Below are 13,970 nucleotides of genomic sequence, written 5' to 3'. Positions count from 1 at the left end.
TTTTGTTTGATGGTGCAGGTGAGGGTGTCGGACAGTCATTAACAGTCTAGAGAGCTGATGTCTGTGAGAGCAGGTGTCTGGAAGGTAAGTGAAAGTTTGATTTAGACTCGACTCGAAGCGTTTTCCTCTGATGGAGAGCGGCCATCTGATTGAATTTATGGGTCATTTATGGTGCCTTTGCTCTGTATTCTGCATCAATCACGCTACGAGTTTGATGCTGATGATATTTGAGCTTATATAGCTTCTGCTCAGCCTTGGTGACAGTGCTGCTTATGCTCACCACTAAATTATTGTTTGCTGTAGCGGTCCTCACTCTGGGCTGCATTTAGAAAACATTTCACTGAATCTGAATCCAGATTTAACTCTTTGTTTTTCACGAGCCGCCTGATCCAAATCCTGCAGGTACGGACAGACAAAAATCATCAGGACGTAGCTTGAAAACGTAGCACCGCTGACATAAGTGACATAAACCTCCAGAGGAGGTGTTCCTCTGTAGGAAACTGTTGTGGCAGGAGGTGTATTTTACTGAACCGCTGATTGCAACCCGACAGCTTTACTGTAGAGTCTTTGTGATAAAGAGCGTCGATCGCTGTGGGCAGAAGTTTCATAGCTAAACACAAAATATGTGTGGTTTTACTGAGCGGGAGAAGATTTCTGAACCTTTCTTCAGCTTCCTCCGTCACTCACAGCAGTAAACACAAGCAGCTCAAACTGAGAAGTTCTCATCATCTGCACGTGAACCTCCAAAATGTTTGTTATTTACAGGTGAGAAGATCATTAAAATCAGGCTGAATTTGGATGAAATCACAGTAGATACATGCAAAGATGCACATAACCATTCCCCAGCATTTCAGCTACTTTTCTCCAAAGTTTAATAAAGAACATGAACGTGACTTCATACAGTATTCTGTGTTTGTTATCTCAAAAACTGAAGCTGTTAAGTGACAGGATGTTGTTTTAGTGGAAAACCTGAGCTCACCTGCTGCACCGCTGCTGATGAGCTCACTGACACTGATTGTTGGCGACAGGTGAAAACGACGACTGCTGCTCTGCCAGTATAATCCCACGAGTTAAACAAACAGGGTTCCCCGTTTGGAAAAGCAGACGGTAACCATGGCCACTACATTTTCACCAGGACCCTGACCCTAACCAAAACCTAACCTAAACCTAGCCTTGACCTTAATCTAAACCTAACCTAACCCTAACCTTAACCCTAAACTTGACCCTAATCTAAACCTAAACCTAAACCTAATCCATGTCTTTACCTTAAATTTAATGACTTACATTATGGGGACTTGATGATTGAAGATGAGTAATGCATGTCCACACACACATAGTTGGCTTATTATAGCTCATATTTGTGAGAACTAGCAGTGGTGGTAAGTACTCAGATCTCTTACTTTAGATCTAAATTATTGGCATCAAAATATAGTTAAAGTACCAAGAGTAAAAGTACTCATTAAGCAGAGCAGGAATTTTTGTATTGCTTTAATATTGCAGCTGCTAAAGGTGAAGTTAATTTGAGCTCTAAACTGCAGGGTGATTTAATAATACAAATAATATTTGAGTCTGCAATGAAGTAGTGGAGTAGAAATATGAAGTACAAGCTAAAGTACCTTTAAGTACAGCACTCGGGTGACTGCTCTTTCCACCACCGAGGACTCGATGTGTGTTTGAGCAGCTTCAGACAAAGACTAATATTTAAGAGGCAGTGACCCCCCTCTGACTGTACCTGCCGCCCCCCTCGCCGCACCTATTAGGTGACACGCTTTAGCGGCCTGATGGCGGTAGCTGTCACTTCAAAGCGGCGGTCCTGTCAGCCGCCGTCGTGCATGTCTCAGTTTAACAGCTGGCTGTCGGCGAACTCCGCGTCCACCCCCCCCTCGCAGACCTCCTGTCAGGAGGAAGCAGACTGACAGATGCGCTGACTGCTTCCTGCCCCCGCTGCTGTGCAAACACCTCATATCTCATCTCGGTGCAGATCTGCAGCGAACACATCTGCACAGGTCATGTGACTCACCTGCCCCCAGGGTCCGCAATTCTGCTCTAATGTCAAGAGGATGAACGTTTACTCAGCTACTGACTACGTTACTGGAGTATTTTCATTTTGAGGGAGCTGATGGACACTTCTCTCATTCTTTTCTTCTGCTCTTTTTATTCTTCCTTCATTCCTTTTAAATATTTGTACTTTTCACTCCATCATTATCTGATAGCTGCGTTATTTCCTTCCTTCCCTTTTCTCTTGCATTCCACTACCGTCCTTCCTACATTTGCTTCCTTCTCTTTGTTCCTTTCTTTACTCTTTTCCTTTCTTGCCTTTTAAATTCCTCCGTCTCCGCCTTGCATGGTTCCTTCTCTCATCCTTACTTTTTTTCTGCCTCCCTCTTCCTCTTTTATATTTTGGTCTTTCCCTCTTTCTTTTCAACCTTTTTTCTTCCTTTGATACCTCATTCTTACATATTTCCTTCTTTCTTTCATCTCCTTCTCACCTCCTGTCCTCGCTTCTGTCCTTCCTGCCTTCCTTCCCTCCTTTCCTTTCCTTTTCTCCTTGCTGCTGCTCAGAAAGCCTACACTCTTAATCGTCAGTTTTTTTTTATGTTTGCTACAGGAACTCTGTTAACTGTTGATATTTGTTGATCAAATGTTTGATTTCAGCCTGCTATGGCTGCTTTTATTTGCATTTCAAACGTCCGACGCTTTGGACAAACAGAACATTAACGATAATTCCCTGAAAATCCTCCGCTTTCCAGGACGGAGCCTCGTCTGAGCGTGAACTCAGCTGTGTGTGTAACGTTGCATTGTTTGCGTGGGCGCGTCGTAGTGATAGGAACAGTACAAACAGTGCGGATTTGAATGTACGTCAGGGCTAACAAGCTGCTAAACAAAGCTCCGAGTAATGTTGTCATTAATATTCATGCAGCACTCTGAGGTTTGTGTGGATCCACACAGACGCAGAAGCATCGCCGTCTACCTGCTCGAGTGTTTGACTGAGTGTTGCTGGTGGTGCGTTCACTGTCCGTCTCTTTTCCCCTCTGATGGATTGTCTGTAGTGATGTGGCCATTTAACAGCTCTGGACCACAGTTTGAAGCAGCTGTCGCCAGAGATGCACTGATACCACTTACATTTGGGTACTTGCTGATACCGAATACCGATACTCAATACTTCCATTGTAGTTCTAACTTGCAGCAACAGAGCAGGTTATTTTCATGCCAGTGACGCGTCTCTTGATGGCCGCGTTTGTTCGTTGGGTCAAAAGTCTCTGAAGCTCAGACTCAGATCTGATGCCGAAGCATTGGAGGAGCTCACTTTTCGGGTTAGCTCCTCAAACGTAGCCACAACAGAGTGTTTCCAGAAGCCTCCGCTGATGAGACTGTCGGATTCAGATTGAAATATTCCCAGAGCCCGCCTCAGCTTGGCACGGGCTGTTTGGTAATACGCTTACTGTGATGTGCTGAAAGTTGAGAGTCCTGGGTAAGAGCCTATTAATGTCTCTGGACACCTTCTCTCGCTTCTCCAGCGTTTGCTGCAAAGTCGGTGGTTGCTGTTTCCCGCTGCTAGCGTTAGCAAACTCCTTTAACTCTGCTCGGTGTTGTGTTTTTAAATATTTTTTATCAAACTGCTGGTTAACCTTTTCATCCCTCCTCTTGACAATTTAGCAGCACATAGTTTGCAGTCTGCTCTACTTTTGTCATCGTCACTTATTTTAAACGATAAACCAACCACCTCCACCTTCCTGCTCAGCTGACCAGACGTTAACACCACGTCGCTGTAAAGTCGAGTACTTGTGGCAGCAGGTTGCTGAATGTGGCAGTCAAGTGTGTACAATAGTATCAGTACTTGGTTGCAGCTGTTATTAATCCATCAGTGTCTTTATTAATGCTTTGTCTCTAATTGGTCAGACATGAAAACAGCAGCGTGTCCTCACACCAACAGCCCACCTCCTGGTGTAATGTGAGGAATTACCGTCCTCTTTCAGAAGCCAAGACTGAGGTAGCGTAATGTTGGACTTACTCCAAAACTGACCAGGAAACGTGCAGCGGACGCCGAGCTGCTGGCCGTCTGCCAAAGCAGATGTGCTCACACATGTTTGCTGATGCTCGCGCTCTGCGTATCACCGGCACAGCCGTCGTTTGGCTGCGCAGACACTTAGAAAGAAATTTGAGCTACGTCCGTCGTCTATCAGCCAGTGTTGGTTTCTTCAAAGCTTCACTGAGAGTTTAACCTTTCATTTTTTCTCAGGGGGTGTGTGTTCGTCTTTGTCTGGTCAAACAGGTTCACAACAGGTCTAGAATCAGATCCTCGCGTTTGAGAAGTTGGTACCAGGTGACGAAATGGGGCAGCATTTAACTGCATTTCCCGTTTTTTACAGACAAACACGCCGTGCGCCCACAAATGTCCGAGGTTAAACGATCCCGTTGTGTGCGTTCAGCCCCCAGACGCCTTGTGTACAAACATTCCCGTCGTCCTGGGGGCTTTTTCGTCTCTCTCCTTGCCTTCTCCGCCTGTGGCATCCACTGATGTGCATCCTGCTTAATTACTTTTTCATGAGTTGCTCCCTGTTTTCGTCCCGAGGGAATTGCTCTCCCTCCTCATCCCAATCCACTTAAGGTGACCTTGTCTTTTTGGGACGCACTGCTGCAGTACTCCCACCTCCCCGTGCCGTAATCCCCCCAGGCCTACAGTGTGTCTGTGCACGGCCGCGTAGCTGAGTGCAAACCGAGGGGAGCCGCAGTGTGCCAAGTAGGTATCGCTTCCCCGGTCCGCCTCCATTATGTCTCCGTCTTTAAGGCTGCGGTGGCTCTGAACCCGAGCGGCAGGTAACTGAAATCTTTGATCTTGAGAATCGTGGATCGATAAATCATGTACTGTGACATCATCAGCACGCTGCGCACTCATGTTTACCAACCTGGCTGTGACGCTTTGTATTGATTCAGAGGGATCGAACGGTGGCGAGTCAAGCGTCTTCTCGCTCGCCGCTGCAGCTTCAAATCCTCTCGAAGGTTCAGCTCGGCTCGGATCTGCGCGGATCAGAGAGTCTTTCAAATTGCAGCAACTCTCTATCATTTGTAATTACTTTTAATATCTGGTCTTGCACAGCTCCATGCTGCTTTCATTGTCCTGCTCAGATTTTATGTTGTCACACAAATCTGTTGAATGACCGCCGGCACCAGGCTGAACTGGGATGTGATCTCGCTGCGATAGCTGACTGTGGAGAAATGACATGATGCATGGCACGCAGCAAAGGTTCCCGGCTGGACAAGAACCAGCGACATTGTGGTTGATGGTCCTGAGCTGTTAGACCACCAGGGTGCCCCCTCCTTCGCTCAGTGGACGCAACCTGCACCTGAAGCCACGCCTCTTTCCCACCCTTCTGCCTGTGACTCTGAATGCTAATGGTGCATCCACAGAGGATTCACGGTGGGATTCGTGGTCACATTTATCATCAGGAGATGCTTTTGGACGCTTCTTTAAACCTGTTGGGACGTATTCAGTCCAGAATTAAACCATGAAATCTTCTTCAGGTCCTGAAATCAGTGTAAGGCTCAGAGGAAATCTACTGCTGAGGCAGAAAAGCCTTCGCTAGTCCTGCTGCGTTCTGGAGGACGATGCCGGTGTTGTTTTGTTTTGAACAGGGCTCGTCTTCCTCACATTTAGCCGTGCTGCACCAGTGTTAATCAGGCGGCACGGCTGATCCCACAGCGGGCCGCATCCATATGGCACAACATAACAGAACAAACAAAATGGCGGCCGCGGGGCGGGATCGAGGCGTGGACACAAAACCGCAGCTTCAAGTCTTGAGACAATCAAAGTATGCACCGGGCTTAGACTCAAAGACAGCACATGAGACAGAGTGAAGGCTTTAGCCCTGCAGCTTCCTCTCACAGAGCTGTGAACTTTTCCTCCTGCTGATTTGTGACAGTGGAGGCTCGCCGTGGCCCACGCCGGGCCAGACACGAGCCGGACGCACGCAAAGCTCGTAATGCTGAGCGTTTTGACCGGACGACGCAACTCTCAGATTTAACTACAGAAGAAGTTTTTTTTTCCACCGGGGGCTGAAAAACAAAGAGGAGGGTCTGAAATATTTATCGAGTCATCGGGGTCGAACAGCAGAGGAGGCATTCGTGCAGCTGTTCACTGAGATTAAAGGAGCAGGTGACAACAAGGTTAAACGAGACACTTCTGTGCCACTGCACAAAAATTAATGTATATTTATTCCAAACAGTAATTGGTTTATTTGCATAAAGTTGGAATTTCATTTTCATAGAAAATCCAGTTTTAAAAGCAAAAGTTGCTCCTGAATTAGCAGCATTAGCCTCAAATATGACCAGAAGCAGCTTTAATGACTGAATTATGTTTCCTCTGACAAACATCACACCTAATGAATAAATGCATCCATGTGTTGCATTAAAGTGTCGGATAGAGGAATAAAATATCAATCAGGGGTTGAATTTGGGTCGAGAATAATTGAAAGTCTGGTTGATGTGAGGTTTAACAATTCTGCTGAAACAAAATCACTCTATTAAAAAACATATTTTACCACAATATGACGAATATATGAAAATTTACATTTAAAAAAAAGCTGAAAATGATCATCAGTCAAATAACTGTGCTCCACTTTCACACCTGCTCAGGTGTTTCGAGTTGCTGATTAGACCTCAGACTGACATTCCCTGGGTTAACTGTCAAGTCACATGACCGAAGTCCATGAGCGAGTCATAAAGGCTGAACAGAAAGTGAACGTGGGGGGGTCTGCAGGCCCACACAGTCACATTCACTTCAGTCAGTTCAGTCTGCAGCCAGCAGCAACCTTTCCAGTTAACAAAATGTTGATTTTTACACCTTCGCTGTGTAACAACAGAAGACGAGCAGGACGATGACAGACGATCTTAATACTTGTTAACTTGTTAAAAATTGTTAGCCCACTGGCTATGCTAGCTCCCACATTATTTATCTGTCTCAGCACGTGAGTGAATTTCTAAGCGCACCTTGAAAAGAGGCCTAATCATGCAGAGAGAGTGGAAACAGCTGTGTACGGTGGCTCCATGGGCTCAAAACTCTTTGTATGCACCCTTTGTAACTGTATGAACGTATGATCACGTTTTAATTCCACTGAAAGCTGATGGTCAGCCAGTTTGGGCCGGTAGTTTGAGTTAAAGCTGGATCCGTCCACGAGCTCCTGGATGTGAGAGAAATCTTTTGTGTTTCAGTTCCATTGATATGATTTATGCTTCATGTAATCCAGAAGTTCAACATGACTGAGACTCAAACCAAACTCGAGAAGAAGTTTAACCTGATGTGGCTCCAAACCTTCGTTCTGTCTCTGGGCAGCTTCAGCACTCTGACTGTTCTTTATCAGGTCATTTTGAGTCAGCGCGGCGTTCACTGAACTGGTAATTTCCGCTTCTTTCTCAATGAGCATGATTCGGAACAGCGGGGAGACGGTCCCCTCGCAGCGCCCAGATCTGCGCCCGCCAACAGCACAATATGAATTGATTCCTCTCCTCATCCCGCCTGTCCATTAAATAGGAAGCTAATGAACCTGATTAGGTCGGTTCGATGAAACTCACACCCTGAGATACCCACAAGCCTCCCCACCACATGGTCACTGAGATTCATACGCCGTGTCCTCACACACACACAGAGATAGCCTCTTCACACCTCCTCTGATCCAGCCTCTCCTCATGCATTATGTAGCGCGTGTTTGTACACTGAAATCATCTGAGGAGCTGACCAGACGTCACCTGTGCTATCTCACATTCGAGCAGCGCTTACCTTCTCCAAACAGTCTTTATCTCAGGTTGGAAATGTGTGTTGTCCTTCTTCTATTTTCACATCCAGGCCTTCACATATCTGTCTGTATATATTTGTGTCCGCCTCTCAGAATATCTTCTTCTGATTCTTGTTAATTCATTTATTATTTAGGTGATTTGACTCCGGACTGAACTCTCCTAAATATGAGCTGCAGAGGTTTATTTGTCCAAGTCGCCGCTGATCTGCGAGATCCTTGAGTTTGTTTTACTGAAGAGATCATCTCTTAGTCTGGCCAGCGCCGTCTCCATCTTCACATTTTGAAGCCGTAATTTTTTGATGTTGCATTAGATTGCGTTAGATTGCATTTCACCCTTCACTGAACCGGCATCTCTCTGACACAGCGTAAAAAAAACTGCAACAGGAAAAGCAAGGTCCATTTATTTATACTGCATTCAAACAGAAGGCAGCCTCAAAGTGCTTTACATGCATTTAAAGGAAGTGAAAACAGGGTGAAGCGAAGTTCATGTGAACTTATATATACGCACAAATCAGACATGCAAATATCCAGGTGCAATCCTGACTTTGAAATGAAATTAAAGATTTTATAGAAAAATAAAGTGACAACAACATGATATTTATTTCATGACCTCTTTCTTTCATCCTCTGTGGTCGTCTTTAAATATCTGCATATCTGTTTAACAAAAGTTAGAACCACAGTAAACAGACGTAAAAGACATTTGATCAAAAACTCAGACACTCAAAAGGTAAAAGTGAAGTTAACTGTGCTGTTTTTCAAAGCAGAGTTTCATGAAAGGCTCGAACCGGCAGGCAAATGTCCTAAAAGGCAGGAGCTCTGACGGCACATAGATAATCATGCAATGGTTTAGCGGCAGGTAAATACACCAGCTGAAGGCTGCAGGTGTGCAGGTGGGTGTGGAGGTCAGGTGATGTTATGAGCTGCCACTTTAAAATCCAGAAATCTGCAGAACTCACGATAGAGCCTTCCTCAGCAAACTTTAAATGCAGTTTGAGCCTTATCACTGAAGTCCCATCATTATTTTTCGGTCAAAATAGCATTTTTATCCCTCTTGTTCATTGATTAAATCTATCACTGGCGCGGTTTAGCGATATTTATTTTTCATCATCTTTGTTAACGTGACAATGGGGCCAGATGCTGAGTCTAAACCGCATTAGTTCACCTGCTCAGCTGCAGCTCAGACAGCAAACCCGCCGACGAGTCGGGCTCTGCTTTCACATCCTTCCCTCTGAAGGCCGTGGGCTGTGCCACCGTGAAATGCCATTAGCGGCACAACACGGTTGTGAATTGAACGTGGCAGCGATGAAAAAGCACTATATGACATGTGAAATCCTGTTAGGATGCAGATTAGCGTTATCTGCGCCGCACCTGTCAATATCTATTATAGGTGGAGGGCAAGGACGGGGCCGGACATGGAACGCTTCTGTCAGCACAGTGGCCGCCACCAAAGAGCAATACTTAAAAGAGGACAGCTCGTATTGGTATGCAGAGAACGAGCTCTGATACAGTAGGAAGGCCAGCCCGAGGCAGCGTTGTTTTCATCACAGGGAAAATATTCTCCCTTTCCAACGAGGAGGGATTGCATTCAAACCAGGAAGCTGCCAGAACGATAGAATAATTTTAAAAAAAGGCTGACAAACAAGGACGGAGCGAAGCCTTGGCGTGGTGAGAAGAGGCTCGGTGTTAATGGCTGCGTGCTGAAGGACAATGTCCTCATTTGGAAAACAGATTCAGAGCGCTCGCTTAAATGCACAACCGGACGGCGCTCACACACAGACTGAAACTTTACTCGCAGATTTTCATCTAAAGCTGAAGCAAAAGCCGCTTTTACCTTGAAAACACACCCTTCACCACCAGCACCTCCTCCACCCTCTCAGATTCTTTCTCACCCCGTTAAAACCAGAGTTACCTGCACCTCCTGAGTCTCCACCTGTACCAGCAGCAGCAGTAGCAGAGCAGGTACTGCAGTATTTCTACTACTGCTACTCTCACTTGCACCAATTAATCTTGCTGACAGTGACCTGCAGTGACGTGCCTGATCATAGATTTTCCACTGGTTTTGACGGTAGCGTGGACTGAATGTGTTTTTCTCTGGGAAAAGGGAAATAACGTGTAAACACTGTCACATGGGACCAGGACCAGCGACTGCATGTGTAATTAAAAAGTTGATTTAGTTCCCCTCTAACCAAACAAACCATTTTAAACCCCACCAGACCGTCTGGAAAGTTCATCGTCACAAAGCTTAAAACTGGGCTGGTTGTCTTCGTGGATTGTCTCGCTTCAGGACAGAACGCAGCCTTTGTTGACTCTAGCGTGCACGTTCAAGGACAACGATGTAATCTGGAGCGCTCACACGTCTGCAGTCTGAACGCACTCGAACGCACCACACAAAGGGCTCGGTAAAGACACAATGAGCTCATCAGAGGGGCAGAAAACTGCCGCACAAACAAATCAGCGCCCAGTCGGGTGGGGATGTGGGTTTTGTTCCACATCAAACCTCCCACTCCTCTCCACACAGCGCTGCTGCTGCTGCTGCTGCTGCACTCAGGGCACAAATGGCTGGTAATTGTATGCAAAATTGCATCAGAAATCACAACTGCAACCCATCTGCAGGTTGACGACAGCGCCAGAGTTTTCTCCTCGAAATGCTTCATTAGTCATCGCCTCTGAATGTTTCCTGTGAACGGGAGAAGACGAGCGCTCCCCCGCCAGCCGCCGCCCACCGGTTTCCTGCGACCCTTCGGGCAGACCTGCGATCGCTCGAGTGATGCATCCCACGCACACCGGGCTTCATTCATGAATCTCGCTCTTTAAAACAGCGCAGATATGAAGGAGCCCTCGTCTGCGCTAATGTGAAAAATTCAGCATCCGCGCGGCGCCACGCTGTGACGGGCGGATCTGTGGAGTAAGACAGAGGGTGAGGAGCAGTGATAGGCCCGTGATTGGCACCAGCAACCGGCCGGCGCTGCCCTGCCCGGTGAGGAAGCCGGAGGGGCAGCAGGTTCAGTTCTTAAGGTTTGGATATTCTCATTCCCACCCGTAATGTGAAACATCTGTCAGAGATGTTTCAACGAGCTGTGTGGCCACTTTTCTTCAGCGCTCATTAAGAGACGCAACCAGCTGGGTGCCTGCAGAGAAGCATGATGGGTCATTACAATATTTACCCATTTCGCTGTCATTCATCACTGGGTATAATGTGGTTTGCAGAGAGCCGTCAGCGGTAGGTGTTGTTATGAGAGCGTTCCACCGAGCTCGCAGCATTAAGGTCCTGGAGTCAGAGAGCTGGATTGTCTCTGGCTTCCTCTCCTTCTGCAGCCGAAATGCAGGTTGATGAATTAGAGACTCGTGCATGATGGGCTAGAGTCCCGTCCAGGGTTCGTGCTGCTTCTCTCCCAGTGCATCCTGGGACAATGCTATTGAACAGGAGAAGCAGTGTAGAAAGATGCGTGACTGCACACACCAGAAGTTTTGAGGCCACATCTGCATTTTTTTTTTTTTCCCAGCCAGCATTAAAGGTTTGCAAAGCAGAAGTGGAACCAGGTCACCCTTGAAACAAAGTCAGTCTCAAGTCGAAGGCTCGCACTGAAGAAGGTCGACATTTATATCATGCAAATCTTCTGTCATGACACATTTCTGCCAAATCTGAGCCTGGCTTTGTATGCATGTAAATGACCATAAAACGTACCTAACAGCAAAGCAAAGCACATGAAGGGCTCTGAGGCAAACAGCGGCACTTCAGGGGCCGATCGGGTTTCTGCTGGGGCCAGCCTGCATGATGGGCATGTTAAAAAGGGTTATGGACACGTGACCCATTGATTTCCAAAGTGGCTTACGTTTGCTAGCTCCGTTTCGGTAGCGACACCAGTATTTTGCAATCACTGAGTAGGAAGCCAATCAGCGTTGGCTGTTAAATCTGATGAAAGCAGGTCCAAGCAGTCACTCGTCAGGCCTCTGTTTTACTCTCTGGCTCGTTTCTTGTCTGCAGTTTACTCATCACACACTCGCTAATCTTTCTGGCAGAGTACAGAATCCCAAACAGTGTAGACGGTGATTACATGAGCAGTGGAGCTATTGGACAATTTTAATCCCGTTTCCCTGTTCAAGGATGATTGTCTTGCATCATCTGTTGCACGTTTGCTAATAGTTTTTTCGGGGCTGAGGGTCAACAAAGGAAGAAGCACTGATGGGTTGATAGAGATTGAGGTGTTAGTGCTTTATGCAGACCTGTTGTATAGAATACTAACCAGCAGTTCCTGCTATCAGAGCCTTTGGGCTCAAAATAATAAAAAGGATGTTTGAAAGTGTAGTTTTTCTCATATGCTCAGTGATGGTGTGTTTAATTAGCCTGATCTCTCTGAAAAGCAGTAAAACAGAGCTTCTGAAAGTGTTTTATTATTATTACTAAGCCAGTACACCTCTGCACACCTGCTGATTCACAGTGTGATACCAGTCCGACGGAGTATTTTCAAAGTAAATCAGCCTGTAAAAATAAAATGCAAGGTGAGGCCGGAGTATTGAGATGTTCTGGGTCTTTCGAGTGCTGCTACTCCAGTTTGTGTCTGAAACGAGTCAGTATTCGACTGAGAAGGTGAGTCTGTGTCCAGGGAATACGCTCTGCATTTAACTCAGTCATGTGGAGCTGAATTGGACTTCAGCTCGCGTCTGCTTTATTTATTTGCGTTCGAGACTACGTCCAGCTGACGTGATTGATCTGCAGGCCGTCAATTAGCTCGGCGCTTTAATGAGCTGCGGCTCAGATAAAAAATGTCTGTTGAGTGAGATGGAAAAGCGTCGTCTTTATGAAGCAGTAATGATGCGTGCGGCCGCCTCGTCTCTCCCTTATCGTCACGACGTGCGCTTTAATATGCTGCAGAGCCGTGGCCCTATCAGATCACATGTGGCTCCGGGCGAGTGGAGCCTTCATGGGTGGAGGGGATGGAGGCGAGGAGGAGGAGGAGGAGGAGGGGGCGATCATATTCTTCCCATTTCTGTCCAGTTCCAGTCAACAGGCCCCGGCAAAATGACTGTGGGTTCCTCCAACTGTGAAATTAATTGAACTTGTGATCCGAGGGGTAGAGACCAGCATCCGGCCCGAGGAGGCGAGCGTGCATCCGGACTTACATTAGCTCACGACAAAGAACAGCCGAGCCCAGAGGCGCAGACCGGATCCGCGGTCAGTTTCCTCGACAAGATGTCTCCGGACGTGGCCGAGCTCGGCTTGACTCGCGTGACATTGCGGCAGAGTGTGTGAGACGTGCCGTCACGCCGCTGGCTCTCGTTAGAGCCGTTATTTTGGAGAGAAATGGGATTTGTCCACAGATCCATCTTGTCAAGCTGATGATGGGTCTGTCGATAATGATTCTGTGCTCAGGGCAGGTTTTCTGGCCGGGGATTAAGGCCAGTTAGCCAAGATCCAGAGTGGGGTCTTAAAGTGTCAGTCTCGAAGATTTCAGTCCTGGTTGATTTGGCTTCACGTGTAAACGCTGGTGGTAACAGCAAGAGTGGTTTAAGACTACAGGTCACAGAATTCTGAGGCAAAACAAACTATTGTCATACAGTAATTCGCCTTTTTTCCATCATTCTGTGAAGTTATACTGCAGACAGCTTGAGTCTGCAGACAGCAGCAGACTGTGAAACTGGAAGGAGTTTGTTACCTGTCTGAGAAGTTGGAGGTGTGCAGCCTGCAGCTCTTCATCAGCTCACTGTGGCTCCATCTTGTTCCATCACCTCCTGTAATATTTCAAACTGATTTTTTCATCTTTGAGAAATGACAGTGGTAAACACATTGCATTTCCTGTGACCACTTCATAATAAAAGTCAACTTCATGCTTTTAATGTGAAGTTGCAGCAATGTGAAATGTTAGTGCGGCATTTTTCCAAGAATGTCACCACTTTCAGATCAGAGGGCCGTTGTGCTTGCTCATTAGGTGATGGTGACTTTATTTAAATTAAATCTCCAAGATTATAACTTTAAAGGATGAGCCAGTTTATGCACAGTAGTTTTGCCCATTAATTCTACCTGCAATGATAAAAAAATGCATTGAAATCGCCTAAAACATGTTTAGAAAACAGGAGTGATTGCAGAAGATGTGAACAAACCTCCAGGTTAGTCAAACTTATTTAGAATATAAAACCAAAGGGACTGTGTACCAGCGCTTCAGGTGAGCTCACTTTCAGTTT

The 13,970-nt window shown here is 46.5% G+C and overlaps 1 protein-coding gene across 4 annotated transcripts in view; it reads left to right on the top strand.

Annotated features, from left to right (window-relative positions):
- LOC121621388 (protein shisa-6) overlaps nucleotides 1-13,970 on the top strand; it is a 74,401-nt gene that overhangs the window by 14,851 nt on the left and 45,580 nt on the right. The window lies entirely within an intron of this gene.

The sequence above is a fragment of the Chelmon rostratus genome, chromosome 17, assembly GCF_017976325.1.
Source record: "Chelmon rostratus isolate fCheRos1 chromosome 17, fCheRos1.pri, whole genome shotgun sequence".
NCBI lineage: Eukaryota > Metazoa > Chordata > Actinopteri > Chaetodontiformes > Chaetodontidae > Chelmon > Chelmon rostratus.
Note: the sequence above shows the minus strand (reverse complement) of the source record. Positions and strands in the feature narration are given on the sequence as shown.